The sequence below is a fragment of the Carlito syrichta genome, unplaced genomic scaffold (assembly GCF_000164805.1).
Source record: "Carlito syrichta isolate Samal-C Ts95f unplaced genomic scaffold, Tarsius_syrichta-2.0.1 Scaffold303305, whole genome shotgun sequence".
In the NCBI taxonomy this organism is placed as follows: domain Eukaryota; kingdom Metazoa; phylum Chordata; class Mammalia; order Primates; family Tarsiidae; genus Carlito; species Carlito syrichta.
Genome location: NW_007247401.1, coordinates 16,689 through 39,841, shown reverse-complemented (window position 1 = coordinate 39,841; position 23,153 = coordinate 16,689). Strand labels below are relative to the sequence as shown.

Sequence of the window (23,153 nt, the reverse complement as noted above, 5' to 3'; positions counted from 1 at the left end):
TCTCAACCCCTCCTCACTCACACACTATCCAGTTACAAATATTCATTTGATGGCTACGCCTTGAAAACAATGTCATGAGATGAACCTATGAATGTAACATTTTTAAAAGGCAGGAGCACAGGCAAATGAAAATGGTGGCTTTTGGAGCCTACATTCTTTGCCTTGGAGATTTATTTTAAGCCATTTTCAGGTTTCTATCCCCCATCAGTGTTTTCACATGTCTCTCCGAGCAACCATTGTTTGCCTCATTCTTCTAAGAACTATGGGTTACAACAATGGCACATGACTTCATCGGTCACCCACACATATTTAGAGGAAAAGCCTGAGTCGATTGGGCATCTGGGCCTTGTCTCATTTATCTTCTTTGCTACAGTGACCGGAACAATGTCATATATACAATTGGAGTTCAATAACTATTTGCTATTTACTGAATACCTCTGAGTGTAGAAAGTCACCAAGTACCTATCATAACCACAGCAAATGAAAAGACTACCACAGAATTTAAGAATATGTAATCTCATTGAATCTATTCAATGGGTACTTTAGAGGCTTCTAGAACTTGACAGCATGTTTACTTAAGCACATGAAGATATCTGTGCTCCTGCCAGGGAGTAGAGCTTATGGTTATTCAAAAGTCCTACTAAGCTACAGGTCCTTCACTCTATACTTAATCCCTAAAAATGAAAGAAAAAGAAGCAGATGTCATTTATCTCTTTTCAGCTTAATCAAGTTCCTTTTTAATTCACTGTTTCTGTCCACTGAGATCATTCTGAATCTTGGGTCTGCCATATCGTACTTGGGTTTGCTCGGCATGCTTTGGGTACCTACATACTTATAACTATGCCGCTTGTGTCTTTATGTCATTAAAAAAACAAGTTGACAGGACAGGACCAAGAGTCCCATCATCCATCACTGGACAATCCTTCTACATCATCTGTCTGTGACCCCAATCTCCTTGCCTAGATAACCCTGTCAAAAGGAGGAGAATGTGATTCGAGTAATTCTGAATGAGTTTTTGCTGACTTCTGGAAAACATCTTTTTCTTCAGCTCTTTACCTAAATTTTAATATTTTCAAAAGAGAATTTTCATAAGAGAATCAGTATGATTGAACTTTATCACCATTAATCTCACTACAAATTTGAAATCATGTACTCATTATTAAAAGTATTCACCCTTGGCCAGGCAAGGTAGCTCATGCCTATAATTCCAGCACTTTGGGAGGCCAAGGTGAGAGGACTGCCTGAGCTCACGGGTTCGAGACCAGCCTGGGCAACTTGGTGAGACCTCATCTCTACAATAAATCAAAAAATTAGCTGGTGTGGTGGCATGTGCCTGTAGTTCCAGCTACTTGGAATGCTGAAGCAGAAGGATCGCCTGAGCCCAGCAAGTCAAGGCTATAGTGGCTGTGAGCATGCCACTGCACTCCGGCCTGGGCAACAGAGTGAGACCGTGACTCAAAAAAAAAAAAAGTATTCACTCTGGTCTAATGTATTTATTTTCCTTGCCCTGTGAATTCCTGATGTCAAATCATACCTCAGAATCATAAATACTCATATACTCACATATGACTGTTTGATGATCCCCTTCTCCCACGTGCAGGAGGACAGATGTGATCTCATACTTTACAATAAGGAAGTAACATTTAGAAATAAAATGCCCATAGCCAAGGAGTTGTTCAAGACTCCAGGACAATGATCTGTTTCTCTCTCAGTGCATGTGAACCTGAGGCATGTACACATGACAGTGGGCACATCTGGATCCCAGCATGCATCTCCTCTCTCTGGTCCTGGGGCTCCTCATACCCCCAGGATAGGAAAGAAACCTGAGCATAACTTCCAAAATTGTAAGCCAAGAGAAGCTTTACTTCCCCTGAGGAAATAATATTATTTTCTTATTTTATTTCTTTTCATAAAGGTGATCACATTGACTTTTTTACTTTGTCTGCCAACAGTCCAGGACCCCATTTTAACTAACCTTCAAAATCACTGGACTATGTTGCAGGGCTCTATTTTCCCCTCAATCTCCCCAGAACTAACTCTATTTAAATTTACATTTTCCATGAGCTCTTATAAATATATACTTTTATTTTATTATATATGCTTTTGTGAGTATTCTCAGATTCAACTATGAAAACTATGTCAAAGTATAAGCAAAGTTGAAAGCCCAATGCTCACAGAAAGTTCCTCTCCAAATGAAAACCTTAATTAATCTTTGTGCTATTAGGTAACACTGTGTAATTCTGAAATGCGTGTGATGCCTCTAAGGAAGTAGATCAAGTTAGGCCCACCTCATCATTTGAAACTCAGTTTCCGGGGCCACTGAGTGAATCAGACCCCTGAGTCTTCTCCCGGAAGGGGTACCTGCCTTAGTGCCAGGTCTCTAGGTTCTGCCTTCATGAGTATGAGAACCCCAAGACTTTTGTTGAAAAAACAAGTGTACTCCTCTAGATTAGTCATCATAACTGAGGAGTTCAAAGAGCAAAAGTCTTAAATGAAGAAATAGAGTCCCTCCCTGGAAATACCAGGAATTGAAGTTGGGGAGTGAAGCTGGTGGAGGGGGAGGGGGAGAGTTAGTCCCACTAGTACCATTCGAATCCCACTTGGGATAAACATTTTTAGAGTACTTTTCTGACATCATCTCGTGAACTTTATGCTGTTCTCTAAAGTCAACAGACTAGGCATTTCTTTCTCTTACCACATAATGGGCATCATTATCCCATTACCGTTCTGACTCTTAGTACTACATGAGCATCTTTGAGCCCAGGGACCATAACAACAAAGAGTGGTACATGTAGTAGATTCATGAAACATATGTTCATGTACTCATTCCTTCACTGAATCAGTTAATAAACATGCGAGTGCCTCCTGAGTGCCAGAGGCTGTGCATAAAGATGAAGGAGGAGCCTTCAGTCTTGTAGGGCAGAAAAGACAGTTAGTTAACTACAGTGCCAGTAGCATAACAGAGGTGCAAGTGGTGCTGGTTGGGAAAACAGTGATGCCACGGGAAAGAGGTTGCTCAGAGATGACTTCACGAAAGTGGTACCAAATTGAGTGCTCCAATGTTTCACCAGGTAGAGTATTTATTTTAACTTTAATTTATTTTTAGAACAGTTTTACAGTACAGAAAAATTGCTAATATGATAGAAAGTTCCCATATATCCCACACTCGGCTTTCTTATTATTGCATCTCACATGAACATGGCACATTTGTCATAATTAATGAACTAATACTGGTATACCATTACTAACTAAAGTAGTCCATAGTTACGCTTTCCTTGGTTTTTACCTAATGTCCTTTTTCTGTTCCTGATCCCATTCAGGATACCACATTACAAGCAGTCGTCCTATCTCCTCAGACTCCTCCTGGCTGTTACAGTTCCTCAGACTTTCCCTGGTTTTGATGACCTTAACAGTTTGAGGCGTACTGGCCAGGTATTTTATAGAATGCCCTCAATCAAGATTTATCTGATGCTTTTCCCACAATTAGACTGGGGCTATGGGTTTGAAGGATAAATCACAGAGGCAAAGTACAATTTTAATCATAACATATCAAGGGTGTATACTGTCAATGCAATTAATCACAGTGGATGTTCAGCTTGATCACCCAGCTGGGGTCGTGTTTGTCAGGTTTCTCCACTGACCAAAAAAATAAGACAAAACAAAAGAAGCTACCCCTTTCCCTCCCATTCCATACTGTATACACTCTGAAGGAAAGTCTCTATATGTAGCTCATACTTAAAAAGTGGGGAGTTAACCTCTACCCACTTGAGGCAACATATCTAAATAAATTATTTAGAACTCTTCTGTCAGGGAGATTTGTCTATTCTTCCCCATTTATTTATTTATTTATTTATTTATTTACTTACTTATTGTGTCAGTAGGAACCCATGTGTGTTTATTTTATTTGGGGGCTATAATCCAATACTGTTGTATTTTGTTACTCAAAATGTTCCATCTTTGGCCACTGGAAGCTTCTGCATTTGGCTCTCATGTCCTTCAGCCATACCTCATTCATGTGAGTGTGTGTGTGTGTGTGTGTGTGTGTGTGTGTGTGTGTTTGGGATACTTCCTTATTCTGGCACTACTAAGTGGGTCTTTATAAGGCAGCTTCTAAACATCAAAGTCAGACCATGTTGACAACATCTGCAGATACATCAACATCACAGAACTTTAATGGCAGAGAAAGCCAGAGGTCATAAATCTAGCACACTCACTTGACATAAGAGAGAACAGAGCAAGGTTGAAGCAGTGTGCCTGAGGTCACACAGCTTTTTAACAGCAGAGTTAACAGAACCAGTATGAGATTTTTGTTGCTTAAATTCTTTTTTTTTTTTTAAATGAGTTGGAGTCTCACTCCGTTGCCTACTCACGGCTACCCCAGCATCGACCTGATTGGCTCAGGCGATCCTTGCCTCTGCCTTCCAAGTAGCCAGAACTAGAGGTACGTACTACCATGCCTGGCTAATTTTTTGATTTACTGTTGAGATGAGGTCTCACCAAGTTGCCCAGGCTGTTCTCGAACCCATGAGCTCAGGCATTCCCCTTACCTCGATCTCCCAAAGTGCTGGGATTACAGGTTTGAGCCACCACACCCTGCCTGTTGCTTAAATTCTTTTCCTTTTTTTGCACTATTTCAAGTATTTGTTGCCTACGTGTGAAAGTCTAGTCGATGTAGAGAAATAGTGGCCATCATTAAATTTCTCCAGATGACCCAGTTACCATCAGTAAGGTTGCTGGCAAAGCAGGGTTGAATATATGCTTCTGCAAACTGCAGACATCCAAGGAAATGGTACTCTCTTTATTTTCTAGTAACAGTCTAATTTTCCTCACAGTCTCTCTAATTTCTCTCACCATCTCTCACCTACCTAGAATGGCAGTAACCTAACACAAACTTAGTGGTCAGCAGCATCTCAGTCACTTCTGGTTTAAACAGTCTCTTTTGAGTAGCTGCTCCAGTTCTCTAATATCCAGGCCTCAGTACCAAACCAAAAGTCTGAGGAACAACTTGGATGGTAGGAGGTCAAAAAAACAAAATTTAAGAGGAAGAGAACAGTGCTAAGACAATTAAATGAGGCAAGGATAATCTCTTCAACAAATGGTCACAGGACAATTGATGTCAACATGTAAAAGAATAAAATGGACCCCTGCCTCACACTATATTTAAAAATGGACTCAAAATGAGCCACAGACTTAAATATTAGAGCTAAAGCTATTAACTTTTAGAAGAAGAGAATTCCTTTTTTTTCTTTTTTTGTGTTTGTCTCACTCTTGTCGCCTGGGCTGGAGTGCAGTGGTGTGTTCATGGCCATCATAGCCTCGACCTGCTGGGCTTAGGTGATCCTTCCGCCTCAGCCTTCCAAGTAGCTAGAACCACAGGTGTGCGCCATTACACCTGGCTAAGTTTTTGATTTATTGTAGAGACAAGGTCTCTCCAAGTTGCCCAGGCTGGTCTCGACCCCCTGGGCTCAGGCAGTCCTCTCACCTCTGCCTCCCAAAGTGCTAGGATTACAGGCATGAGTCACCACACCCAATTAAATGAGAACTCTTTTAAAAAATCTGCATGCCTATTTTATTTCCATTAAAAATATTATCTATATAAAATTTTGGTCTAGTTTCTTTTTCTTGACCTCTACCATTCAAATTTAAATACTTTAATTTTACCCAAGAAAAAGCAGAATCACATATCTGACATTCAAACTAAATATTTAATATCATTAAATTAATTTGAATAAGGTGTGCTCTTGATTATTTCTCAGAAGCAATAACTCATCTTTCCTCCATGTTATTTCCGTTCTATTTGAGTAACTAGGTAATGAGTATCCCTTTCCTACATTCAGTAATACAGGTGCACATAAATGTAATCTATAACATCAGTAACTGGGATTCCTTATCTAACCTTCAATTCATTTTCAACTCTTCTGGTGTATAGGTGTTTCCATGACTTCGGATATTTTAGTCAAACTTACACTTTCTTCAGTTGTAAAAATTAAGCTGTTAAGAAGATGTTACATCAATTATACAAATTAGGATGTTAAAAATTATAGACTAAATAGCACTGGACCTGCTTAAAGTCATGTTGCTGTGAGAGGTTCTTGGACAGCTACTGCTTCAATTTCAGCTTGGCCTCCTTTGGGCTCATCAACAACCTAGTAAGCCACTCTAGCAGTAAAACTGCTCTTGAAATACTGTTTGTAGATTACATTGACCAGTCCTGAAGTCATTTATGTCAGCCAGCAAAACAGTTGTTTTTGCCACATTAGTGAAGTCACAACCTGCAGCTTTCAGAATATCACTCATGTTTATGAGAGCTTGTGTAGCTGCTTCTGCTATCAGCGCCCTGCCCCCGACCACCACCAGCACAAGCTGTCCACTTGAAGGGCCCATGGCTAGATGTCCTAAAACATAAATGGTCCTGTCAACTAACACAGCTTGACTGTAGGAACCAATGTCCCCTGGAGCAGTGTTGATCACCTTTCTAATCAAGGACGACTTGGCTAACCCTTCTCTCTTGCAGCCCCTCTGGGAGAAGCCCTTACACCAGCCCTGCTCACTTCTCACCCGACTACAGAAGAAGTGTAAATTTTCATGACCTTGGATGTGGCAACGGATGTGAGTAACAAAAGAAAAATGTTGATAAACTGGACATCATGAAAATTAATCTTTTTGCTTCAAAAGACAGCACCAAGAACGTGAAAAGACAATGCAAAGAATGGGAGATAATTTTTGCAAATTAGTATGTAATAACAGAAGTGTATCCAGAATATACAAGGAACTATTACAACTCGTAATAAAAAGACAACCCAATTTTAAAATGGGCAAAGGATCGAAATAGACAGCTGTCCAAAGAAGATAAACAAATGGCCAATGCAAAAATACTCACTATCATTAGCCATCGGGGAAATGCAAATCAAAACCACAATGAAATACCATTTCACATCCCCTAAGATGGCTATCATAAGAAAGCAAGTGTCGGGGAGGATGTGGAGAAATTAGAACCCTCACAGTCACTTTGGAAAACAGTTTGGCAGTTCCTCAAACAGTTAAACCATATTACCCAGTGATTCCATTTCCAGTTTCTTCTGGGTGTATGGGGGGGACTCAAAAAAACTCTGAAATTATCTTTTGGAGGGCAGTCCCTTTAGTACAGGCTTCTCCCGCTAGGTAAGTGTTCTAAGAACCCATCAACATCAGTGTACCAGCTAGCCTTGTTGTGAGAGGCTGCGTTCAGCTTCAGTGATTTTTTTTGGAGATTCTTTTAACACATTTGTCCATTTCGTGATGGGTGATTTACACGTGCACCTGCCCACATCACACTGCGTGTTCAGTAGTTTTTGATAAAAAACGTCATGACCACTGTGCCTCACCCTCTCTATTTACCAGAGCTCATCCAAAGTGACTTTTTTTTTGTTTCCCCAGATGAAAAAAGTCCTCAAAGGGAAACGTTTTGCTGATGTGGAAGAGGTGAAACAAAAAACTGCAGAAGGCATCAAAATTGACGAGTTCAAAAACTGTTTTGAGCGGTGGAAAAGGCATCAAGATAGATATATTGCATCAAAGAGTACTTTGAAGGTAAGAGAAGTGTAAACATGCAAGAATAAATACATAATTTTTTATTTAAAAAATCTGAATTTTGGGGGTCCCTGCACATACATCCCAAAGAAATGAAAATATCGGTCCACACAAAACTCTGTGTACTCTATATACTACAAACTATATCCAAAGACTGTAGGATATTGGGAACTCTTTTTGAGAAAGGTTATCTAAAGCTTTTTTTTTCCTACCCACTTAGTCTACCTGGCAGCATTTGAACTTGAATAGCAACTTTATTTCACAGACCTGCACAAAAAGGCAAAATTCTTGGTAACAGCACTATCAACAAAGTGAGCAACTAATTACAATCTGAATCCCCAGTCCTGCATAAATATCTGCTTCCATGTGGACCTTTTTAAAATATAAAAATCACCTGAACAAAAAGAAAATCTGAGTACATATTCATTTGGTAACAACCAATGATGCTTATATTATAACCAATATCAGAGAACATCAACTCTGAAGAATTCCTAAAAATGCTTGCAAGAAAAAAATGCATTCTAACCTAGTATGCTAGTCCAAGCCAAATATTTCCACTAAGTATCATTTTTGCCCATAAAAATAAAAATAAATCAACCCTCCTCTTTAATTGCTTTTGTTTTTGTTCTGTACACCTGAAAATAATTAATGTAGCCTCAAGGCAAAATAACCTAAGAAGGTTAAACAAGCTCAAAGAAAGAAAGAAAAGTTTGTTCTTTGGAACCCACTTATCATCTTGGAAAAATCACCTCCCAAGGAGAAGCACTCCTATTCTTCATCATAACATGAACTTGCAAACACTCACCCTCTCTTCCCCCCCACCAAAATATATACATACAACAGAGTATCTGATCTCAGTCTTTCTGGCTGCTGTGCAATTCGAGTTTAGCACAGCATATGTGCACAACTATATGTGTTGGCATATAGTTGAACTGGGCTAGAAAAACCACGACCAAAGAAGTAGACTAGAAGTAGAAAAAGTAGAAGCATAGCTAGTAGGGCTAGGTCTACAATTACCATGACATCTGTAAGAAGTTCTAGAACACCTCTCCCAATGGGAATACAAAACTAGGGCAGAATTCAAATAGCCACTTCCTCCTTAGGATCTCAAAACTATTGCAAGCTGCCTATTAGAGCCAACCAAAATTAGTAGCTCCAGCCTAACCTCTGTCTTGAGCCCAGATACCTCCTCTTGGATGTCTTCTAGGCCCCTCAGACTCAACACAGTCAGACTCAATATGGAAAAAACAAAAATGCTCATCCCACTTACCACTACAAGACTCTGACCTCCTCTGGTCCTTCTCAATGCTTCCAATATTCACACAGTCACTTAGCATAAAAACTGAAGGTCACCCTTGACAAGCTGTTCTCATTCGTTCCTTCCAACAAACCATGGCTGTGAATAGGGACTCCAAGTTAAAGGCAAAGATGCTGGGGATGAGACAGGAAGAGTGGACAGATTTACCTGAGTGACAGTGTCAACAAGACTTGGTGATAAGAGTTTTCAACTCTTGCAGAAGAGCAAAAGTTGAAAAGTCTGCCTTGCTTTCCAAACCTGTTTCTCTCTTTCTCACTGATATTTACTCATCTCCCTCTTCCTTTCCCTCCACTACCTTCTCCCTAACCCTTTGCAGGAAGATCATTCCCATTTCCACAGAAAGAAACAAAATCATGAGACCCTAAAGTTTGGTTTACATTTTTCTTTTTTTCTTTTTTAAGTTGGCATCTCACTCTGTTGCCCAGCCTGGAATGCAGTGCACGACCAAGGCTATGGAAGCTTCAGCCTGCTGGGCTCAGGTGATCCTTCCGCCTCAGCCTTCCAAGTAGCTGGGACTACAAGTGTGACCACCACACCCGGCCAATTTTCTTATTTATTGTACAGATGAGGTCTCGTCATGTTGCCCAGGCTGGTCTCAAACTCCTGGGCTCAGGCAATTCTCTCACCTCAACCTTCCCAAGTGCTGGGATTACAGGCATGAGCCACTGCATCTGGCCTGATTTACATTTTTCTAACAGGTAACCTAACACAGGAGAGGTGAGGAAAGCTTGACTTGGGTCGAATTCCTTGGCCACATCTATTAACTGAGCCCTGTGACAGATGAAGTTTCAGGCTTCAGCCTAACCCTGCCCTGGAACACCAGGAAGACAGCTGATTCAACAAGGTCACCACCTCAGCCCATCTGAGTCAGCCAGGGCCCTGATCCTGACTCACCCTCACTTCTGATTCCAGTCCCCTGACTCAGCTACTCATGAGTTCCTGAATTCCTGGCCTTCCGACTGGTCTGCTGACTTACCTTGGCAAACCCTTTGATTTCTCTAGAAGGTGAATGCTAGACTTTCAGAAATGAGTCAGGGGCACTAGAAAAGATGGCAGGTGGCTAAACTCCTCTAAAACCATTGTGCAAATGGGTTGCTGCGCCATTAAAGAGTATGGGGACATTTTATACATGGGTGCCTAAAAAGATCCTCCAAAAACATTGTGAGGGAGGAAAAATATGTGTTGTCAACAGTCTGACCGAAAATATTTTTTGTCCCTTATACTCTTATGCATTGTTCAATTTAATTGAAAACAAGCCTTTTCTATCATTTCTTTTTTACTAAGTAACTATAAAACATAAAAATTCGATAGAATTACTATTTGAATGGGAAAAAACTATCAGTGGCAAATAATATGACACATTACATATCCTCAACCACTTACTTTAAACATGCAAATATAACTGAATTTGTAAATCAATAAAAAGTATGTATTCTCATCTTTTATATGATTAAGGCTGGCAGTGGTTAAAGACAACCTGTCAAACTAGCAACAATGTATCTATTGCCAAAAGGGGAAAAAAATCACTTATTTTTATCACTGAGGTTGATCTGTATTTACTATTTTAAAAATCAGTTTCTAGCAAAATATACAATCTTATGAAAAACCCAGGGTTTATAAAACAAGATAAACTATGTCTTTTATGAGCCATAGAACAAACCTCAACAAATGTAAAATGAATGAATCATACAGAATAATAACAGAAAAAAACCCAAACACTTAGAAAGTAAACAACACACTTTTAAGTAATCCACAATCAAAAAGCAAAACTCAAGGAAAAATTTTTTAAGCATACAGATCTGAATGAAAATTAAAATAAAACATCTACACTAAATGTTTATATTAGGAAAGAAGAAAAGTCTGAATTCAATAATCTAAGCTGCCACCTCAAGAATCTGGAAAAGAAAGAATATAAACACAAAACAAGCAGAAAGAAGGAAATAGTAAAGAGCAGAAGTTGATAAAGTTGGAAACACAAAAACAATAGAAAAAAATCAATGAAACAAATCTTCTAAAAGATCAATAAGATTGACAAAATTCTGGCAAGACAGAAAAAAAAAAAAACCGATAAACTACAAATTCCCAATATCAGGAATGAAACAGGATATACCACTACAGACCCTGCAAACATCAAAAGGATGATTTGACGTATAATGGAACAGTACAACTCCACACACATAAATTTGGCAACTTAGATAAAATGGAGCAATTCCTCAAAAACCACATACTACCACAATTTATACAATATGAAATAGATAATTTTAATAGCCCCATAGCTGTTTAGTAAATTTAATTCACATCTTAAAACTCCCCAAAAAAGAAATTTCCAGGTCTAAATGGTCCCACTGAAAAACTGTATCAAGCATTTAAAAAAGAATAAACATAAGTTCTACACAATCTCTTCCAGAAAATAGAAGAGAATAATTATTTCTCAATACATTTAATGATGCCAGTATTATTCTGATACCAAAATCAGATAGACCATACTCCCCCCAAAAAAGAAAAAAAAAACTTCATATCAATATATCTCATGAATATAGATACCAAAATCCTTAACAACAATTAGCAAACAGAATTTAGCAATATGCAATATAATTATACAGTAAGACCAAATGAATTTCATTCCAGGGATGCTAGGCTGGCTCAAAATCAGGGGGAAAGAATTATATGATCATATCAATAGATGCAGAGAAAACACTTGACAAAATTCAAAACCTGCTCATAATTTTAAAAATAAAAACTCCCATAAAACTATGAATAGAAGGGAACATTCTCAACTTGATAAAGAGCATCCAATCCACAGAAGATTTACAACTGGCACTATGTGTAACAAGAAACTGAATGCTTTCCCTCTAATATTGGGAATAAGGCAAGGATATATCTGCTCTCACAACTCTGATTCAGCATAGTACTGGAAGTTCTAACCTGTGCAGTGAAGTATGAAATAAGAGGTAAAAGGCATACAGATCAGAAAAGAAGAAATAAAACAGCCCCTTTCTGCAGAGGACATGACTGTCTATGCAGAAAATTCTAAGGAATCTATCAAAAACAAAAAATTAAAAACTTTTTATAACTAATTAGTGAGTTCAGCAAGGTAAATAAAGGTCTCTATACAAAATAAACATAAATAAAACATAAAATTGCACCTCTATATATTGGCAATGAATACAAGGATAATGAAATGTAAAAATACACCATTTACAATCACTCAAAAAAAATTAAACACAAGTGTAAATTTAACAAAACATATAAGCCATGCATGTTTAAAAATACAAAATCAGATGATGAAACAAGTGATGGAAATCATAGCAGATTTAAATAAATGGGGAAACATACCATGTTCATGGATTGGAAGCCTCAACATAGTAAAGATTTTGGTTCTCTCCATGATATGTAGGTTTAACACAATTCTTATCAAAATCTTGGTTAAGTTTTACAGATCCAGACAAGATTATTCTAACATTTATATGAGAAGATAAAGTAACTAAAATAGCCAAAATAATTTTGAAAAGAATAAACTTAGAGTACCCAGTCTATTGGATTCCAAAACAGTATATAGCCACAGTAATCAAGACTATGTGATATTGGCAGAGAGACAGACACACAGATCAATGAAACAGAACAGAGAACACAGAAATAAATCAACACAAATATGCCCAAACCATTTTTTGACAAAGGTTCCAAAGCAATTCAATGTAGGAAAAATAGCCTTTTCAACAAATGGTGCTGGAGCAATTGAATGCTCATAAGCAAACTAAATGAACAGCTACCTAAATTTCCATGTTATACAAAATTTAACTCAAAAGGGATCTTGAACTTAAAAGTAAAATGTAGAACTACCAAACTTCAGGGAAAAAAAAAAGAGAGAGATCTAAAGGCAAAAAGCTCTTACACTTTACACAAAAACACAATCCATAGCAGGGAAAAATCATAAATTGAACTTCATCAAAATAAAAACTTTTGCTCTTCAAAAGACCTTGTTAAAAGGATAAAAAGACAACTACCAACTGGGATATTTACTAATCATATATTTGACAAAGTGCTCATATCTAGAATACGCAAATAATTTTCAAAACTCAGTAGCAAAAAACCCCAAACAAACCAATTAGGAAATGGGCAAAAGACATGAAGACGTTTCACTGAAGAAGATATACATAGTAAATGAGCACATGAAAAGATGTTCAACATTATTAGCCTGCATACTAAAACCACAATAATATATCACAATGACTAAAGAAAAATTACTGATAATGCTAAATGCTGGCAAGAATTTGGATCTTGCATTGCTAGTGGGAATGTAAAGTGATACAGTCATTCTGGGAAATAGTTTAGAAGTATCTTTAAAAACTAGACACATAGCCGGGCTCGGTGGCTCAGCCTGTAATCCCGCGCCTTTGGGAGGCTGAGGTGAGTGGATTGCCTGATCCCTCAGGTTCGAGACCTGCCTGGGCAGCGAGACCTCATCTCTACAATAAATCTAAAAATCAGCCGGGCGTGGTAGCGCATGCCTGTAATTCCGGGTACTCAGAAGGCTGAGGCGGAAGGATCGCCGGACCCCAGCAGGCGAGGCTGGGTGGCCGGGAGCGGCCACTGCACTCCAGACTGGGCGACTGAGTGAGACTCCAACTCAAAAAAAACAACAAAAAAACTAGACCCAGAACTACCATTCAACCTAGCAATTGCACTCCTTGATGCTTATCTCAGAGAAATTAAAACATTTATACAAAACTTATTTATAGAAGCTTTATTTATTATAATATTTAGAAATATCTCAAATGTCCTTCAGTGGTGAATGGTTGAACAAGCGGTATAGTATTCTATACTATGGAATACTACTCAGAAATAAAAACAAAATAACTACTCAATACATGCAACAGCTTGCTTGAAATTCCAAAGAACTATGCTGAATGAAAAAAGCCAATCTCAAAAAGTTACCTATTCTATGACTCCATCTATATATCAGGCTTGAAATGATGAAATTAAAAAATCAGAGAACAGATTAGTAGTTGGGTTAAGGGGGGAGGGACGGGAAGAAAGCAGGTATGGCTACAAAATGACAAGAGGAATCCTTGGGGTTATGTAAATGTTCTCTAGCTTAACTATATCAATGTCAACATCCTGACTGTTATATTATAGTTTACAATATGTTACATTTTTGGGAAACAAGTTAATGGGTATATGGAATCTATCTGTATTATTTTACAACTGCATGAGAATTTATAATTATCTCAAAATAAAATATTTTTAAAATTCTTTCTAAAACTATAACCTATACTTTTTTTTTTAATTCAAATCTTTCCTGGATCACCGACTGAACTAACAGACATACTACTGGTTGAGCTGATACTGTCTGGATACAAATAGGCTTTTAAAGCACACAGTTCATTAAGGACTGATTTGTAGGGAAAGCAAGTTGGCTTCAAGAGGAAGGCAGATGGCCCTAAGCCGGCTAGTAAGAGCAACAAGGTCACAGATTCACTGAGTAATACCACAAGTTCACAGACAGCTCACTGGAAGCCAAGAGCATACTCATCTCCTCCTTAGAAGGCTGTCTACATTCTCAGCTAGAGGATACAATTTTTTAAATGAATATTAACTTCATTCTCAAGGATGGGATCTGGGTCATTTAAATTCTTCTTTTGATGTCTTTCTAATAGTGTCTCTCAATCTTCTGCCCAAAAACCAAAAGAGACTGCTACAATTATTGGACTATGGTCTTTTTTCCATAGACAAATAAATGACACTTGTTACTCTTTTAGGCGTCAAATTCAAAACATACTTGATTTCCTACTCAATCTCAATGCCATAGACAGAGAGACCTAGAAATAGGAGGCATAAAAGCTACTAATCTCAAGTGACAAAAAATTCACTTATCCTCTTTTAGTGTCTCACATGTCACATTTTATTTTAAAAGTCATTTTATTCCACATCTATATAATAAAATGAAGTCAAAAATAAATAAATAAATGTCATTTATTTAGTAACCATAAATTTCTAATATTGCAATAAAACCAACACCGGCTGCCACAGCTCTTTGGGATAACCATGGGCAAATATTCCTGGAGCAGAAATCCCACCTGGCATAATCTATCACTCCTGGCTTATCCTCCATCCTTTGCTGTCCCCCTTCACACTTTTCAGACCCACCTGTCCTCCCTTTATCCTCCAGATCTTTGGCTCAAACACCTCTGCCTTTCATGTCTTGATGCTATCAGTTTTCTGCTTTTTATCCACACCACTCCTCACCCTCTCACCTCCCCTTGCATATCTTTCCTCCCTCCTGCCTCCACTGGATCTCATCATTCCAAACATCACACTTCAAAATGCTCTTGTCCCTCCACCTGTTTCTAACACCGATTGTTTCCATAGTTGGACACTGGTCAGTCCCCAGCCTTTCCCCTTCTAGCTCCCGTCCTTCCTTTGCCACGTCCCCTTTTTCTGGCTTGCTCTTTTTCATTCCCATCCTCTGTATGCTCATCGTGGGGCAAATGCCTCCTCCAAAAGTGCATGTGTGTGTACAAAGCATGCACTTATTGGCTGGAAAAAGGTGTCGGCCAGTGTACTGGAAAAAAGCAATAGACCAGAAACCCAAAAGCTGTGTCAGAACCACCTCCAGCCACATCATTGTACCTTCCTGGAGGGCTGTGGGTAGGACAAAGAGGCAAAGGGACTTCTGGAGTCTCTTGACGGGGGACACATTACATTCCTACTTCAGAGATCAATAAGGATCACACTACAGCCAACACAGATTCATTTAGAAGCTCCCAGATAAATTAAGAGTCTACCTATCATGTATCCTTTAGCAGACAGGGCCTATTCAACAACTAAATAGAATTTTTAAGCTAGCTTTCCACAACACACTCCCAGGCAATCACTGTCCTGGAGCTGGTATCACTTCCGGGAAGGGAAGGAGCAATGTCTACAGTGAGAGTAGCCCCTCCGATTAAAGCACCTTCTAGAAGTAGCTGTGACTTTACACTAGGAAGTTTAATCAGTTTAACCTTCTGATAACACCAGAGGTAAAAGATTCAGAACTTCTCAAGAAAAAAGGACTGTGAATTTAAAATAAAAGGGGCATGGGGGACAAGGGAGCCTCTTCACTTGCAACACCTACCAGGCCTCTTCTGCAAGGTATCCTGATCACTGTGGCTTTTGTCCTCCTACCATGATGAGCAGCTCCATGTCAAGCCAGACCCTCTGACCTTGTGTGACCTCTGTCTCATGAACACCATGAACAACATGAGCAAACAGTTCTGACTGCTGTATGCAAACAGGGCTGGATGTACAGGAACGTCAGCCTCAAAACAAGAAGTTATTTCTGGGCCATATTATCCTGTTAGTAAAATGCCAGGCCGGACTCTGATGAACTTCTACCACCATTTTGTCCAAGGTTAACACCAGTGGCTACACGAGGGCAGAATAAATCATTAACCCTGGTTCTCTACTGGGCCTGAATCAGCCAGAGTTCATCACCTGCCAGCCATGTTTTCTCTACAGGTCAGCAGCAGGAAGTACATGGTACACAACACAGGCATCTGCTTCTGGCTTGAAGGGTCACTAAGACAGTTACAGGAAATGGCATTGAGTTGGCCCTTCAAGGGAAACTGTTCACAACAGGATTGGGAGAAGGAAGCACAACAGACAGGGGAGAGGCCTGGCATCCAAACCACATAGCAAAGGAGCCATGAGAATCTTCTCAAACAAGGTCTCAAACTTAGAGACATGGAAGAAAAATGCTTCTTCCATAGAGCTATCAGTACTATTTTCCCTATTGAGAGGTGAGGATTACAGAGATGAGAGATGTGGTTGGTCAAGCAGGGAGGTCCCAGTAAATCAGAGAGGAAGCATATGGGGTCCAAACAGTAGACTGTTCCTTTGGAACTGACATATGCTGGACTCAAGTTCAGGGTCGCAGTTATACACCAAACTGACCCAAAAGACTTCTCCATATGGACTCTACTGGACAACACCTGTTTTCCAAAGTTTATGAATACTTTGGTTCTTGTTCCAGATACATGAAGAACTTAGTGTTTTCCAACTAAATTCGCCAGCATCTAAGTCTTCCCTGCACTGTCATCCAGCCAACACTTTCCCTGGTGCAGAGCAGACATTTTTGGGTTCTTGGACAAATCAGGGATGGAAGAGATGAGGTTTTAACATCCTCCCATGCCACATCTGTCTGAATGCTTTTAGAGCCATCTTGAATGCCACCTTCTCTGGGTTCTGTCATTCATTTGCTTGACTTCTTTGTCCCCAGCTTTGTTCTGAAAAGTCTTTGAAGCACATCCAGCATTTTATTTCTAACTGTAAGTGGACTCGAAGTTTCCCTAAATCCACAGACCGCCAGTATTTCTTCCCACTGGACCAACACTTGAGAAACATGTGCAGAAATTTAACAAATAAAACAAAAAGAAATAAAAAAAGGAGAAGCGTTAAAAGGAGAAATATGTGTGCTTGGCCATATTTTCTCCTTCATCTTAAGTCCCCCAAGGATAAGGCCCATCCACAACTCTGGAATTTCCTGAGGAAAAGAACAGGCCTCTCCCTGTCCCCAACTCCTACTCACTGCTGACAAAACAGCATTACTTTATTCATTACTGCAAAAACTGCTGCAATCACCCTGTGGGACAAACACCTTGCCCTTTATTTGGTCTTTCATAAAGCTAAACTAATAATGCTGGCTCAAACAGGTTCCGTTCCCTAGTGATGACGGGGACAGAAGGATTTTTCCATTGCATCTGACTCTGACTTGTTCTTACACACATTTCCAGAATCCTAACGTGTGGTCACCACAAACACATGACTTACTCTGTAGCTACAAACTCACTAAACCACATCTAATCACTTCAGAGGCCACCTACTACTCTAATGGCTTCCACTGCAATTTGCTCACCACCAACAATATGCCTAAATCCACTTATATCAGTCCAGTACCTCAAATAGACAGGCACTCAGAAATATTTGTTGAATGAATAAATACACAAAAACAAAATTATTCACTTCCTAGAATAACTCTATAAAAGAAATAAAAAAGAAAAATTGCTCCCCCAAAGAGGTGTCCGAGTCTCAGAAGAGTACAATTCATACTTTGGCTCAAGAAGTTCCCTCTGTCTGAAATGTTCTTTCCTACCTGTAGGTCACCTCTCTCTTTTCCACTGCCCCCAAGACTCACCCAAGCCTCACTCCCTCTTAGGGGCTTACCCTGGTTTGTCTGCACTAAGCCAAGTCACTCTTTTTTGTGCTTCTGCTTTCTGTGCTATATGTCAGCTTCTTGCTCACCACGTCAGATTGGCACTGCCAGCTTTCTTGTCTATGGGGGGGTGGAGAGCAGAGACCACCTGTCCATCTTTACACCCCAGACTTAACATGATGTTTGATGTGCTGAGTGAATAAATAAACATCTACAGACAAAGCAAAACACAGTAAATGCCACATGAGGAGCAAAAGACCCTGGGATTCCAAAGAAAAAGAACTGAAGCTGCCTGGTAGACCACAAGAAGGAGAAGGCATCTGAGCTCAGCTCTGAGGGCCAGAAGGATTTTAACTGACAGAGACCAAAGCGCAGGGACTGGTGAAGGAGGATAGTGAGATAGGCTAATAGGAGCAGGGAAACAGAGGGAAGAAAGCAGGGAGACCACCAGGGAACACATAGAGAATTCAATACAACACAAGTTAAAAAAGACAGACTGAGGCTAGAATATGTGCAACCCTGGAACACAGGTGCTATCAGTACTATTTCCCCTATTGAGAGGAGAGGATTCTGGAGATAAGTGATGTGGTTGGTCAAGTATTCAGTCACTCAGCCTACTGCTCATCAACTATGCTTAAGGTCACAAAGCAGTAATTTATGTAAAAAGAAATATATATGTATATACACAGATATGTACACACATGCTTGCATATACACAGATCCCCGTTTCTCAACAGCAACACTATTGAGGTTTGGGGCCAGGCAAGTCTCTGTGTGGATTGTCCTTTGTTGTAGGATGGGACTGCAAAGCAAAGGCCCAGGGATGGCAAATAAGGAGTGATAGAGCATGCTTTTCTATGTAGGTGATGGGAAACCCTTTAGTGTGGCAAACACTACACTCATCAGGGACAACAGTGAGGACCCGGGTTGCAGAGGTAGGTGAAAGTCAGGTCGTACAGAACTGGGAGACCAGGGAGGATTCTGGAACTGTGGGAAAGGAGATCAGAGGATGGAACAAAAACGCTGTGGATGGAGAAGCCACAGATATGGGTGGCAGATGGAAGGTGAAGGCCAAGGTAGGGGCAGAGACCCCCAGTAACAAAAAGGAAAAATATATCAATAAACACAGGGCTTCTTCTTGACGTATCTAAGGAAAGGCACAGAACAGTACCTCCATTTAACTGTACATTGAATAAATTCAAAAGGTGTGAAAAATTTATAAACTGCTTTTTAAAGACTTCCTCTCTCCCTATCGCCCTACTTGGCCCCAGAAACAACCATTATTTATCAGTTAGTCATCTCCTTCCTGAGGGATAATCTATACATATACAAGCATACTTATACATGTAGTCATTTTGGCTTGTTTTTTATAATACAAATACTATCTTTACCGTAGAAGAAATAAACATAGGGAGTGACCAGGAGACTTCTATGAAGTTAATGGCAAAGCCACATTTAAAACCCTGATCTCTTCCAGGCATGTTGGCTCACGCCTGTAATCCCAGCAATTTGGGAGCTAAGACAATAGGATTGCTTGAACCCAGGAGTTCCAGACCAGCCTGTGCAGCATAGCAAGACCCCATCTCTACAGAAAAAATTTAAAAATTTGCTGGGAGTAGTGGTGCATTTCTGTAAGTCAGGCTACTCCAGAGGCTGGGGTAGAAGGATCATCTGAACCCTGGGGGTCGAGGTTGTGGTGAGCCGTGACTGTGCCACTGCACTCCAGCCTGGGTGACAGAGTGAGACTCCAACTCAAAGCAAAACAAAACAAAACAAAACAAAAAAGTCAAACAACAAACAAATGAAACCCTGACTTCTCCTTAAACTATGATAGTATCCTTTATTTACCTCTGCACATTCATATAGCAAATACTTATTGAGCACTCTGCAAAGCTCTAGGGACACAAAGGACAAGACACCCCTCCTTCATGATGGGTAGTATGACTTATCACCTAAAAGGTATAGTCCAGTATAACAAGGACTACATCAAGGGCATGGCAGGATGCTGTGGGTTCTATAAAAGTCAGTGCCTATCATACAATGTGGCATAAAAGAGAGAATTTTGTCAAAATGCTATACCAGTTATCCATTGCCTAACAAATTGCTCCAAAACTTAGCAGCCTGAAATAACAACCATTATCTGACAGAGTTTATGAGAGTAAGGATTCTAGAAGCAACTCAGTTGACCAGATCAAGGTTTCTGATAAGGTTGCAGTCAGGATGTGGGTCAAGGCTACTGTTATCTGAAAGCTTGACTGGGACTAGAATCTGCTTCCAAGATGGACACTTGCATGGTTATTGACAGGTGAACTCAATCCCTTGCCACATGGACCTTTTCACGGACTGCTTGAGTTGCCTCACAACATGGCAGATGGTCTCCCCACAGCAAGACATCCTATTGGTTATACAGGTCAGCCCTACTCAACATGGAAACGGACTACAGTGAAGCCAAGGATACCAGAAGATGTGGACCAGAAGAAGGGGCCAACTTAGAGGCTGGCTACCATATATGCCTTTGATACTTTGATTTACTTTGCCACTGTAGATATTCCTGCTTCCATACTGCTTTTTATCTAGTAGATTTAGAGCTTACAACATGTTCCATTTTCTGCTTAGCATGATCAAGTAATAATGCCAAAATTTTCCACCAAGTAAAAAATCTGCTTAATGATATTGGCAAGTCTTTAGAAAAATATCCATCAAGCGGAGTTCAGAGGGTCAGAGAAAGTATAACACAGATTGAGTCGGATTTCCAATAATGAAATTAAAGCTCTTTTCCTTTCAGATGTTAAGGATTCAACTGTTTGCAATTTTATAGTGGCTGTGATTGTCCTTGGCTATTTAAAATAGCCCCTCTCATTGTACTGCCCAGTTCTTGCAATCTGACTGTATCCACATCTGGAAATGCATCTGGTTTTGGGCCCTCAGTGAGTGACCACAGCTCCCTCCTCACTCACACTCCTGGACTCTAGGCAGTGCCCATGAATGGCTCAGAGGTCTCAAAACATCCATCCCACTTGGGGAGATAGGCAAGCATCCCACTAGGTTATTTTCTCTGCTTCTATAAATGCGTAAAGGTATTGCCAGCACTGACCTATGATGACAGCCTCAACAGGCAAGAATCAAATGAAAACTTTTCTCCTACAAACCTTCACCACCAATATACCAAACCTTCCTTCACCACAAATATACCAAGCCTTCTCAACCCTCAACAGGCACATTTTACAAATTCAGGTGATTACCACCTAGCAAAGAAAAGGGGCCCTACATGATCCTATCCCCTTTCTCTTTCTCCATAGGAACCAGCAAGAGAGAGACAGGCAATAATCCCATGAAAAATAGAACTGGATGCTGAAGAGACCTCAGAGAGCCTACCTTAAGGGGCTACAGACACACACACAAACTCTCTCTCTCTCACTCTCTCTCTCTCTCTCTCTTTAATAACTTCCATTGTTCTCAGGGGAAAAAAACAGAATCCTTGTGGAGCTCCACACAGGCTGCATGAGCTGGTCCCTATCTGCCTCTACTTCTTCTCTTACCAGACTTTCCATCATCCTTCACAGCCTAGCCTGATTATCATTCAAACATCTTGAACAGACCATACCCCTTCCTGCCACAAGCCCTTTGCACATCCTGTTTCCTCTGCTTGGACCATTCTGTGGGGAGTTGTTGTTGTTGTTGTTTTTATTCTAGGGAATTCCTATTCAGCAGTCAGACTTCCATTCTCATTTTTCTCAAGAAAGATTTCCTTCCCTCCCTCCACTTTAAAACATTTACCCAACCAAATTATGTTTATATATTTATGTCTCTTCACACAGAGAGGGATAGGATAGTGGGACTTGCCAAGATCATTAAATAGGTTTTTACTTGGTAGAAAATATTGGCGTTATTATTTGATCACTTTAAGCAAAACTCGGATGTCATGGGCTCTAAATACATTAGATAAGCTGTATGAAAAAGGAATAAAACTCCTGGGATCAAGCAAATCCCTTGGCCTCCCAAGTAGCTGGGACTACAGGGACACACACACACACACACACACACACACACACCTGGAAAACTACACGTATGACTTATACATGTGATTATCTGAATAATGTCTGTCTCATCCGTTTTGTTCATTTTATTCCTATAAGCCCGCACAGTGCCTGGCGTAAATAAATGCTCCACAGATATTTGCTTAATTAATCAACAACTATGAGTGAACTATTTACTCAATGGAGATTCTAAAAACTGTATCAATAATCCATTGTCAGTGCTTAGAAATGGATGGGGACTACTGAACATCAAACCTCTGTGTTGTTTGAGCCCATTCCCTATGTCACTCTTCATCACAGGTGAGAAGCAGGCAAGGGCTCTCCTGCCTCCCCGCTGCAAGCATGAGGCCGGCATAGGGCAAGCCATGGCCAACATGACTCCATGACCACGCTGTTCTGTGGTCTTCTGAGTTTTACCTCCTTCTCCACCCAATTAAGTCCCAGCACTCTCTTTTCACAATGCATGTGGATCTGCTGGGATTTTCTGGGTCATCTGAGTGCTATGAGTATCCTGAAATTCCCTCTTTGGAACTGCTAGAAAATGCAAGCCTGCTTAAGCGTGTTCACAAAGCTTTAAGGAAGGGGCATTGAAAATTACCCAATGTCCTACCTCTCCCTGTGTGGGGAATCTTCCTAACATGATTCTTCATCAGTTTTTCTTCAGGCACCATGAGGCTAAAGCCAAAATCCTCTCCACAAAACAGGAGCAGCTAAATCTGCTCACCAGAAGTCCTAAAATTCTCCTGGAAAAGGTCCTTTACTCTGTCATCCTAGCCAGTAAAGGTGGAGGGCTTTCTCATAAATATGCACTCTCATCCTCTGGAAATATTAACTGTAACCAGGATTTAATTGATTTTTAAAAAATAAGTGACATATATTTTAACTCATTTGCCAGGTCAATGTTCTTTCTTTATCTTGCAGTTAGACCATTTAAACTTTCTATCAATTCTAAGTGTTAACTCTGAGTTTTACTAAAAGGAATTGGGTACAATATCAGCAGGTTCAAGTCCCGGAACTCTTGAAGAGATTCTTTTTTTTT

The 23,153-nt window shown here is 39.9% G+C and overlaps 1 protein-coding gene and 1 pseudogene across 1 annotated transcript in view; both read right to left on the bottom strand.

Annotated features, from left to right (window-relative positions):
- Positions 1 to 23,153, bottom strand: part of LOC103260703 (cingulin-like protein 1) — a 92,801-nt gene that overhangs the window by 57,892 nt on the left and 11,756 nt on the right. The gene's annotated exons all lie outside the window — the stretch shown is intronic.
- On the bottom strand, positions 6,072 to 15,365 carry LOC103260702 (annotated as a pseudogene).